General features: G+C 36.7%; 1 protein-coding gene across 4 annotated transcripts in view; it reads left to right on the top strand.

Moving 5' to 3' along the window:
• The window catches only part of HMGN3 (high mobility group nucleosomal binding domain 3), a 44,861-nt gene that overhangs the window by 1,188 nt on the left and 31,241 nt on the right, over positions 1-12,432 (top strand). The gene's annotated exons all lie outside the window — the stretch shown is intronic.

Genomic DNA, 12,432 nt, shown 5'->3' with positions numbered 1-12,432 from the left:
CAGCGGGAAAGAGTTTCCAAAGAGCCCCAGGGGCGCCCGAGATGGGCACTTGGGAGGAGCTCTGCAGCTTCGAGATGCGGAGGGAGCCACTGCAACTGTTACTCCAAATGCAGGCTTGGTAGAGAGAGTTTAAGGAAGAAGCCTAAATGTCTCCCTTCCTCCTCCTCCTCCTCCTCCTCCTCCTCCTCTCGGTTTCCTTTCCCTTCCTTTTGCTTCGTGCTTTTTTCCTCTGCAGAACTGTTGCTGGGATTTTTCAGCGACTGCTGCACACTTGTCTCTCCTCCCTGTTCCGGAGATAGAGATTTCTGCTCTCCTAGTCACATTTGGCTTTGCTGGTATAAAATGCCTTTTCTGTCACTCGGAGTGTGTAAGTTGAGAGGCAATCTCTGGGCAGTATAAGTTCTAGCTGTCACCCAAGGGTGAAGTTGTCAGAGATTATTTAACCTCACATTGATTCTTGGGAATAATCAGAGGGGGTGGTACACGATCAAATGGCTCCCCCAAATGTGTGAGCAGTTGAAAGGCTGTGAATGTGGGGTGAAGTATGCAAGTCCTTAATTAAACCTACATGCTGAACTAGGGCTGCCCACTTTCGAGGCCACCCCTAGCCATGGAAGCTCCCTGGGTGACTTTGGATCAGTCACTCCTGCTCAGTCCAAGCTACCCCACAGAGTTGTTGTTGTGGGAAAAATTGGAGGAGGAAATTCTGTGTACTCTAGCTGAGTTCCTGGAAAAAAGGCAGAATATACATTCAAAAAAATATGAACAAGGTAAGTAGTTAAAGCAGTGGCTTATTCAGTTCAAATTTAGACCAGCTTCCATGTTGCTTGTGCTGAAGCTGAGATTATAAACTCCTAAGGGTAAGATTCTGCTCACCTGTGATCAGGGGTATACAACTTAGTGTCTTCCAAACCTGTGGGACTTTAATTCCCATCAGTCCCAGCCAACAAGGCCAAAGACAAGGGTGTGTGGGAGTCATCGCCCGTAACTTCTGCAAGACCCTGAGTTGCATAGATGTGCTTGGTGTCCTCTGTGAAATGTAATGCGCACTAGTGGCTCTATAGAAGACTAACAAAAAAGCAAGCAACAAAATAACTGACTATAATGGAGGGAGTCTTCCTCTACACTCAGGTAGTCTCCAGTTTAAGAACGAGTTCTGTTCCCAAGGTTTGTCCTTAAGTTGAATTTGTATGTAAGCTGGAACAGTATTATTGTATAATACTGTATAAGTAGAATTGTGTAATGAACTCAAACCATTGTGTATTTAACACGGATCATTGTGTATTTAACTCAGATTTTGCTATAATAGGCTCTGTTCTTAACTATGGGTTGTCTGTAAACTGAACAGTCTTAATCGAGGGACTACCTGTATTTTGTCTCTTTGGAGAGAGAATAAAAATAAGTTTGTGTGGCTATTTATGTATGGCATTTTTTGGCCATCTAATAAGCTGAGCTGTCTAAAAATCCTTAATTTTTGTACTAATAATTATTTTACCTATGTAGCACTTTTCCTTTAATTTTATATATATGTATTAATTCTACACTACAGTAATTAATACAACACAAAAATGGTGTCAGGATAAAACCAATGAAGAAACAGCAAAAGTATATAATTTATGCATGACTCATACAGAAATAAATTCATGTGCCATACTGGGTATAAAAGTGAAATATTAGCCATTTTGATTAGTAATCCAGTATATTAAGCTTCCTTTTAATAAATACTATTTTGAAAAATGTAAGCTGCTTATTAGACTTTCAACAGCCATAGAAGGAATTTGTATCTTTTGTTTGGAAATAATTTATACAGTTATTGCATGTTCCTTTCCTATTTACCATTGCGTTTACTTTCCCTTTTTGGGAAGTGAATTACAATTTTGAAAATATTTATTATTACTGTTGAAACTTCAAGTTAGTGCTGAAATATTTTAAGGCCTACAGTCATGTGATGTGAATCTTTTCATGAGTTACTTCTGAGTAGATCTGGGTAAAGATTTGGCTCTTATTAAGACATAATCTTATACTATATACATTTACCAGAGAGTTACTTGCATTGAATTTAGTGGATTATTTTTCCTGCATTATGATTCTAATTGCTTTAGATTTATTTTTATCCCGGATAACCTTGTTTGATGCTCTCTTGTGCCAGAACCTCAGTCATTCTGCATAATGTGTATATTGGCTCAGATATCATAGCTGAGATACCCTTCCATAGAAAGCTAAGAACAGGTCATGGTTAGAATTGTTATTATACATTTTGGATGTGGGTTGATGAAGAATTGACAGGTGGGTTTATTGGACTAGAATTCTTAGAAGAAATTTTGGTTCATCCTATTCTGAATTGAGACCCAGACTTGGCACACAAATGCCCCTGGCCATCTTTTCATTCATACTGGAAGAGAGAGAAGGGGAATGCAACCCTATTGGTACTCTGGATCTCTCATTTGTATTTAACCTCATTAATCACCAAATAATTTGGTGTACTTGAAGAAGCTGGGGACTAGAGATACTGCTTTATTTTTTAATGATAATTTTATTAAAAATTATATTATACAGATAAAACTAATACAGCATACATAAGATTAAAATATATAAAAAGAAAAAAAGAATAAAAAAATAAAAAATGCAAAAGAACAAGAAAAAGAAGAAACCTCCCCCTTCATTCCCAGCAAGTATAATCAACATTAACAACTTATCACCATCTCTTAAAGTAAAACCAACAATCTCTTCATCGCATATCTCATGGCATTCTTATAAACACATCTTTAAAGCCTCATCACTCCATCTTAATCAGCAAAAGTCCATTAAAGGTTATCAGAAATAACATAACTGTTGCAAACTATATTTAATAAACCCACTTTGAATCCTTCCTTTTACATTTATATTTCATTTTCTATTTAAACAAATTGCCTCATTTCATCTCTTCAAATAAACAAGCCTTTAAAACATTGTTATCTGGTCCTGGTCAGCATAAATCCATTAAACATTACCTAAGATAGCAACCCATTTATTTTAGCCTTGATCAAATAAACTGATTTTGTATTCTTTTCTCTTCCCCCAACAATCTTAATACCCTCAAATAATATCCAAACATCTGCTTTCTTTTCATGTTCTCTTTGTCTCTGCTCCCAAAATCATTGGCATCTTTAACAAGCCTCTTTTGTAACCCCAGTATAAATAGGTTATCCACGTCACTGTTTATATTCTCACTGTCTCTTCTCACAAAATAGTTAACAACTTCAACAAGTCCCTTTTGTAAATCCAATATAAAGAGTTATCCACATCACTCTTCTGGTTTAGTATTTGTGTGTCTTTTTTTAATTGTTAAGTCATCAACCTGTTTCATTTGTATATCCACTATTTCATCTTTTTGTATATCCACTATTTCATCTTTTCCCATCTCTTTCTTATAGGCTGTCATTTTTAAGTACACATTCAAATCAATTTCAGTTTTATTCGATAGCACTTGTTCCTCTTTAATGACACCATCTAGTTTTTCTATAACTCTAAAATTATTTTCTGAGCCCAATAGTCATAAATCTCTCTGAAAAAGAGAGAGAAGCTCACTTTTTCCTATTATCTATTTTTTTTTCTAATGATCAAAACCACAAATCATAAGTACATTTTTTCTGTTTCATGCAAAAAGTCTATAAGGGGTTTCCAGTCGGCCATAAATGTAGATATTGTCTTTTCTCTAATCAAGGAAGTCAATTTAACCATCTCTGCAAGTTCCATCATCTTCACCAACCATTTCTCCATTGTAGGTAGTGTCGGACCTTTCAGATTCCTGCTTTTTGTAAACACATTCCACAGCTTGATGCAGTCAACGCAATTGAGGGCCTTTCTATAATCAATGACGTATTGAATTCTTTTTGGTATTCTTTGGCTTTCTCAATTATCTAGTGTGCATTTCCCTTCTCATGTAGTTGTCTAATGTGCATTGGATTATTTTAAGTGTTATATTGCTAGGAGTGTGATAACGCACACACACTGTTAAGTATTAAGTACTCTTTAGTATTGGTATGTAGATTGATCTCTTCCAATCTGTTGGCCACTGTGTTAGTCTCTAGAATTGCTGGCATAGTTTGATTAGAGTATTTACTGGCTCTTCTGTTGCTTGCTATGTTTCTAAAGATATTCTATAAATTCCTGTAGCTTTCTGATTTGGCAGTGACTGGAGTGCTGATCTAACTTCATTGTCTAGTACAAGAGGTTCTTGTAAATAAGACTATTTTCTAAAGTATTTTGAGTATTGACATCTTTAAAGGATGTCAGTATATTCCTTCCATCTTTGTTCTGTCTTTTTTGAATCAGTTACTATCGGTCTGTTGATGTCCTTTAGCATACCAATTCAAGTTTGGAACCTCCTTCTGAGCTTGGAGATCTTTTGGAAGACTTGGCTTGTTTTTCTGGGTCTCTTTCCGTCATCACTGTCTTTACAGATGTCGTCGTAATACAGCTTCTTGTTTCTTCTCACAGCTTTCTGAAATACTTCGCTAAGTTTATTTATTATTTATTTATTAAATCAATTTATATAGCCGTCCATCTCACCACAGGCGACTCTGGGCAGTGTACAACAAAGCTAAAAAAGTTTCTTCATGAGGCCTTTGTCTTTTTTGGCTTAAGCTTCTCTTTTCTTCCTGGCAATTTTTACTCTTTTTTCTGATATCCAGTTTGCTTTCTTCTGTTTCTCAGTCTGGTATCATATTCATCCTTAACACTTTCTTTGACTTTATTCTGTGGTTCTTCTGGTTCCCTGTCAATGAGTTCAGGACCTCAGAGGGATTCCTGATGTTCTCCTTGAAAATGGTGTATATACAGTACTCAATATCATATCAGTTGGCTTTGTTCTTCCACTTTTGCTTGATTTGGAACTTGCACGTGAACAGTTTCTGATATTTTTCATAGTTAGCCCCTGGCCACATCTTTGTGGTTATAACTGAGCTCTTCCACCTTTTGTACCAATAATATAATCAATTCAATTTCTCTGGGCTCCACCTAGTGATGACCCTGTATGTAGACATTGTTTTGGTTGTTTAAAGAATGTGTTAGCAGTGAAGAAATGTTATATTGTTGGAAACTGGTAGGTTGTTATCCTGATTCATTTTTGTTTCCTAGGCCATACAGTCCAACTACATTTTCTTCTATGTTACAGGTAGTCCTTGTGTACGACCATTTGTTCAGCAACTGAAGTTATGGTGGCGCTAAATGAATGGTAGTTACAACCAATCCCAGAAATTACAGTCATTGCAGTGCCCCCATGGTCACATGATCAAAATTCAGGCACTTGGCAGCCTGTGCACACTTAAGACCACAGAGGTGCTTCAACTCCCCCCACCCGCCTATCTCCCCCCCCCCAATCTCTGCCCTTTTGGCCGCCTTGTGCTCGTTGGCCCTGCCGGCCTTCACTGTCTTCTTCCTGTCACTTCTGACACTTCTAAAACCTAGCAAGAAGGCTGCAGGTGATTTGGGCCAGGAGTGGGCATGGCCTTAGGAAGAAGGCCTGGCATGGCCAGGAGTACCTAGTCAGCAGCAACAGGAAGAAGACAGCAAAGATCAGTGGGGGGCAGCAAGGCTGGCAAGGCCTGTGAGTGCAGGGCAGCAAGGCCAGCAGAGGTGGCGGAGTACAAGGCAGCCAAAAGGGCAGAGTTGGGGGGAAGATAGGCAGTTGAGGGGAGTTGAAGAGGAGACAGTATCTTACCTTACCAAGACTTGGGGCTGGGAGGGACCAAGCCAAGAATGGCTTGGATTGGGGTGGGTCACCCTTTACAACCACATCACTTAGTGACAGAAATTCCGGTTCCAATTGCCATCATAACTCGAGGACTACCTGTATTTCCAACTTCAGCTTTCCAGTCTCCAACCACAAGCAGCACATCTTGCTTGCATGTTCTGTCAATTTCTCATTGAACTAGACTATAAAATTTGTCCTCTTTTTCTGCATCAGTAGTTGGAGCATAAACTTCGATAATAATTTTAAACGGTTATCTGCAAAGTCTAATTTACATTATTTGGTCACTGAATGCATTGTATCAAACACTGTCTTTGCTATATCTTCCCTGACTATGAAAACAATGCTGTTCCTGCTTTGTTTTTTATATCCTGAAATAAATAATAAACAGTGTGATCTACAGACTGAAAGTGTCCAAAAATATTCTGGTCCATTTCAATTTGTTGAGGCCTAAAAAGTCAATATGTAGTCAATTTATTTCATTTTTCACTGTCTTCAGCTTTCCCATGTTCATGCTTGTTATGTTCCATGTTCCCACTGTGATTTTGACTTTGTATCTTCAGGTTTTCTTCAGATAGTTGTTGCTGCACCACAAATTATATGGTTTTTAATGTGTGTGCATGTACTTATTAGTGAACAAGTGGCATTCCAGAATGGTTGATGTATAAATGTATAATTGAATTAATGTTGGGGAAGAGCAATGCCAGTTAAAAGGGATGTAATTATGAATAGGAGTTTAGTCTTTGGTGTTAGAATATGATCTGAGACAACATGTACAGTGGTACCTCTAGTTACGAACGTAATCCGTTCCGTGACTCTGGTTGCAACTCGAGTTGGTCTCAAGTCGAGGTAAAGTTTCCCATAAGGTTCAATGTAAATACGGTTAATCCGTTCCGCCCTCCGAATTTGGTCACACCACGAGGCAAATTTCCCCATAAGGTTCAATGTAAATACGGCTAATCCGCCCTCCGAATTTGGTCGCACACCGAGGTAAATTTCCCCCATAAGGTTCAATGTAAATATGGCTAAACAGTTCTGAAACATATGCATTTTATTTTTAAACCTCAAAAACCTTCCAAACGCCACAAAAACCTTCCAAACGCCATAAAACACACCACAAGCCTCACCGAACGTCTCCTTGCTACTGCGATCTTGCCCACAGGAAGCCGTGACCGCATGGCAGCAGGGAAAATGGCCGCGGATCCGGTTCATAAGTAGAGGTGGATTTCGCATGTCGAGGTAAATTTTTGGGGCCGGAGCTGGTCGTATCTTGAAAAATTCGTAAGGAGGGGCGTTCGTAACTAGAGGTACCACTGTATAGAGTTTATGTCCTGTGGCATTTCTAGCTTTATACATGAAGTTTATATTGTTATTCTAGGTATAAGAGGAAGCCTGTGATTCTTAGGGACTAAATAATATTGGCAGACCTGTGGAAGGCAGGATATAGGAGATTCATTTCAGAAGTGCAGACAGAGTATATAGCATAGATATCTAGGATGATACAATGTCCACATGAGAAAAGCCTTGTTTTTTATAGTGCTTCCTTGTCAGAGGTTTCTCTGCATGCAAATTATGTTAGAAGATGTTAGTCTAGCCTTCATACTGTCATATCATACTGGCATATAATTTTAATAAATAAATAATAAAAATATTAACTTTACCTATGCAAGATAAAGTTCCAAATGGTTTTTTGCATTTTAGGAACAGTTTTATTAGATGCTGGACTATATCTCATGACTAGACCCAAAGACAAAGGTCAAATGTTTAAAGTTAAATCTTTATCTTTGTTTTTTCAGACTTCTGTCAGCCAGTATCCCGCCCTCTCCTGAATCCTTTTTATCTATGTGTGTATTTGTGTGTCTAAATCCTTGCAGGATTTAAAATCCTAGAACATTAAGGGAATGTCTACAGAAGGTTCTACACTGCATATATTCATTGTTCAAATGTAGCGGGTGATGTGAAGTTTGAGATAGCATTGAGTTGCTATGCTTTTTTCCTGCCCCCTAATTTAGAGTTTATATATGATTATAATGCCTGAAGAATACTCCCTCTGTGAATGAATAGACATGCAGACAATATATTTGCATAGGGAAATATAACAATCTAAACCAGAGGTTTTCAACTCTAATGGAATTTGAGTTTATATTTAAATTTGAGTGATTACCAGTGGACTGGAAAAGCAATGCAAAGCATTTGTGCAAAGCAGGAGCTCTTTATTACACAATTGAAATAAACTGCTCTGGGATCTTCCAGTCAAACTTCTACATATATGCTTAGCTATTGCACTGTCATATAATGAAGCATATAAAACAAAGAAAATATTGAATGAGCAGTAGGTAAACTAGTTTCAGTGTGGTATTTATAGCCCAGAAGTATGGTATTTGCTTTTCTACATGTTTTCGAATCCTTGCAGAACGTAATGCTGAAAGTAAAGCAACTGTTAGCTAAGAGATCAGCCTTATGATTGATCACTGTGCAAATGTTGTATGAATAATATTCTTTCATCAGCCATTCACATGTGACAAATAGCTGTACGTACGTGAAAGAAAAAAAATAGTTAACTTTGCCTGTTAACATAGGTATTTGCTATCTGAAAACAGTGTAGTGTAAACCTAACTCTCTAGTCAATTGTTAATCAGCCCAACAACAAACTCTGGATTGTTTTACTTGCTTACTTAATAAACTCAAGGGTTTTTTTAACCCAAAATCCTAGTTAGTATGTTAAGACAAATCAGGAATTTGCTAAAGTAAAACTGAATTTTGGTGATTTCATCTTCCTGACCAGGTAGGAAAAGGAGATAGGAGATATCAGCCTATGCTAAATTATGGTTCAGCATTACAAATGGAGTTTGTTATTCATGAAATGCAAAAAAAAAAAAAAAAGATCTGCTTTTCTTCAGATAAAACTGGTTTCAGATGCTCCCTGATTTTTTAAATTCTGCTCTACCAATCTCTTAGCTATTAATGATTTCTTTTTAGTTTTTTTTTTTTACCCACAGGTTTTTGTAGGAAAATTAACAACTGTGATATTTTATATTTAAATAGGAAAGCAAGGATTTCACAAATAAAATATGCAAATGTTATTGTTTTTACAGTTCTTACCCTGAAGATCAGGCCTTGAATTTAAACCATACTGAGTTTAAAGAGTGAGCAGAGCCTTCTTGTACATACCAATTTGCAGGAAGGAGGGGAATACTCTGCACACTAGAGAAAGGCTTCATTGCCCCTCTGCCTTCTGATGGCTTTGCTGTTAACAAGAAAGATTATGTGTCCTACTTTGGATTTCTGTAAATAGGAAATCAAGGTGTCAGTTACAATTTTCAACACAAACATATCTCATAATGCTACCCTAAACATTCTTGGGCAGAAGCAAGTCTCACGTTAGATGTAATCCCAAGAATATGTGTAGAATATTGCAACTTTAGGCTGTTAAGTTCTCGTTAACAATTGCGAATGCTTTAGTATGATTGGATATTGATTGGTATGTAATAAAAGTGTCGGCCCTGGGAGTAATACAGAAAGTATGTCATTTAATGCCTTTTAGTCTGGCTATTGAAGAAGCATATGACATTCAAAATAACTTCCAAACAAAATGTTTGGCTGGATCTTAAGGTTTTGCAATTTCCCTATATGTGACTTAAAACTTCTTGCATAAAATAAGCAGACTTCATTTTGGTTTATTGAAAGGATCTTATTTATTAAATATATGTAGTATATGCTTTTTGATATTACTCTTATTTATTACTCTTATTTAGATTTACATATCTACCTGTCTTGTGTTGAAATATTAATTGCATGGCTGACCAGTAATGAGCATGGATTGATTTTTTAAAAAAAAACAGTTGCAAAATTAAGAGGGTAAAACTGGTTGAGCTTGTTTAGTTATACTCAAGGGTCTGTCTCTCAAAGAAAAGATTAGAATCAGTTATGTTTGGCTAGAGTGTTTGTGTCTCTATATGTGTGGGTAAAGTGACCCAATAGGTTATAAATGTCTGTAAATTCTTGCAAAATTATTCTAACATTTGTAGATACAAACTTATCCTTTATCATACAGTCTGACAAGCTGCTTATTAGTCAACTGCCTACTACTTATTGCCATTTACTTTTAACTAGTTATTTTTAATTATCCGCTAAAGATTCATACTTCAAAGCAGTTGCTTTCTACAGAATCTCATGAACAACGTAAATATTCTGTATTTCTTACTGCAGTTTCTAGATGGTCGTTCTTGAGAGGATCAAAGCAAGCATGGTGTATATTTCATACCAAATAACCAAAGAAAGCCAAACTGGGAGAAAAGAGAGTGCTGTGAGGTTGCTAATAATTGCAAACTGTGTTGGGAGAAAAAGGACAATTTCTGGAGCAATCTGACACCAGTTCAAGAGCAGGTAGGATGATGACCACATAGCTCTCATCACAGTTGGGAAAACTCAGGGAAATCTCTTGGCCATGGACATTTATAGGTAGAAATTTTCACTCCCAGATGAAGTGAGAAAGGTAGCTATAAAAAACTTCTGAATGGTAGCAGTTTTCTCTCATAAATTATGGTTTTCCTCATAAGTTGTGTTATGAAACAGTAAAAAGTTCTATCAAATGTTCTATTTAATGGTAAGGAAGTTCAAGAATTAGGCATCCGTATAGTCTTCTAAGGTACCTCAGTTTGAACAACTGAGATTGGTATGGGTACAAATGAAGAACAGAAAAATAGCCTTGCTGGATTAAATTAATCCATCAACTCTACTGTTCTCTTTCTAGCTGGATGCTTCCAGTAAGCCCACAGGGACAATATGGAGGCAATAACCGTTTCCATTGTTGGTCTATATTTCTCCAGTTCTGTACCTCACATTATCAGAGTTATTATTCATAGAGCACATTTGTGCTGGGAATATTTCCAGGAAATATTTCCAGGAAAACAAGAGGATTGTAGCATTATGTATAATATTTTATCTCCTGCCATGCTTATATTACTGTAATGAAAATGTTGATATTTGCTTGACATGAGAATAAATATAAAAATACAGCATAAAAAAGCAAAGGCATATCAGATAGTACGCCAACCCTGATTTGATACTGCATGCAGCCTTTAGCTGGCCTACATCTTATCTTCCGCTGCTCTATTTGATCAGAATATGCAAGTCCCAAAAACAATAAATCTCCTCCCCCCTAATTAGTGTGTTCTCACTCTTCAGGCTTGCAATCTGAAATAAATGAGAATGAAGGAAATGCATTGAGAAGGGGGGAGGGGTATAAAACAAGAAGAAGGTGCTGTATTTAGTTTGTTTATTGCCTACGTTTATATGCTGCCGACTCTTGTGACTCTTACAGGCTTACAGTATATGAAAAACAATAATGTACAGAAAACACAATAAAAACCAATAAATAAAACAATTAATACTGATTTACTTAATTAATACTAGTTTAGTTCCCCAGATAGAAAGTCCGCCCCCCAACATTTCCTTTGCATCTATTCTCTGTCTGTTCCTCTTCTTATTTTTCTGCTTTTCTTTTTCTGTTTTCTCTTCTTGAAATCAAGCTTAACCATCTTCTTTTCACCTCTTACCACAACATGGTTCCTCAGAGACTCTTCTGGTGACCATTGCAGAAAGGAGAGCCATTTATGGGAGCTGGATGACAATGGCTCACCAAGTTGTTTCATCTTCATTTTGCCCCTCAAAGGCAAAATGGTTCCTCAGATGCCACAGCAAGCAGTATTTTAAAAGAGGGGTTTTCATTTTCTTTGCATGCAAGGGAAATGTCTTTTTTCAGAGGTTGCCTGCTATGACACATGTAAAGATGTCCAAAGGGGTCCTCCTTTTATTTGAATAACTTTAGATCTAGTTTTAACTTCCACTAATGGAAAGAGAAGAGATGTTATTTTCACTGAATGTTCTTTTCTTCTGCAGCTTCATAGGCTACCTTCTTTACTATTCTGGAAGATCCCCAAATCTTTGGGGGCAGATTTGGGGAGCTTTGCAGGGGAAAAGAGAATTAGCTCCCACAAAGGGTCAAAGTCATGACTCTTTTATTATATTATTTCACAGAAGAACACCATTACATATAATTTACAGAGAACTTCTTGCTTCAAAAATATTTGAGTGGATCCAAAGAATGTGAACAGAAAAAGTTCTGATAATGGCACTATTCCATGAAATAATGTGCAAATATTAACAAAAGACACAATATAAAATGGAGCAAAAGTTCATGCAGGGGATTGCAGCATTCTTGTGATAATAAACCACATGAAGCACCAGGCAATGTTTTTTTCACAGAACATAGTTTTGAATTTTAATCCCTGACTTAATTTAAGTCAGAAAAAGCTCTTCAGTCCATTGAAGAGGCTTTCAGTTCATAGAAAGGGGCCTCTGCATTAACTTATTTTTTACTTGTATGCACTTTGTGTGATAGAATAATCATTCATCGTTTGTGTGATCGATTAACAATGTATTTAATTGGGTTGCAATTCTGATTTAATGAGTTGCAACCTTAATTGAAATATATTACTTTTCTGATACAATCTACATTAACATGAATGCATTTTTTATAAAGTCTGCTTATTTTGGTCATCATTTAGAATTGATTTCCTTAAGTTTTCATCTCCAGTTCTATTGAGATTGGAACTTGTATAATGCCCAGCCTGAAAATAAAAAATGAAGCAGCAACAATCACTCTGACTGATGATTAAATATCATTAAAAGCTATCACC

Source organism: Python bivittatus, unplaced genomic scaffold, assembly GCF_059951505.1.
Source record: "Python bivittatus isolate LINGU-HERP-01145 unplaced genomic scaffold, Pbiv_v1 ctg000020_np1212, whole genome shotgun sequence".
NCBI lineage: Eukaryota > Metazoa > Chordata > Lepidosauria > Squamata > Pythonidae > Python > Python bivittatus.
The sequence above is the reverse complement of the archived record's forward strand: the minus strand, read 5'-3'. Positions and strand labels throughout refer to the sequence as shown.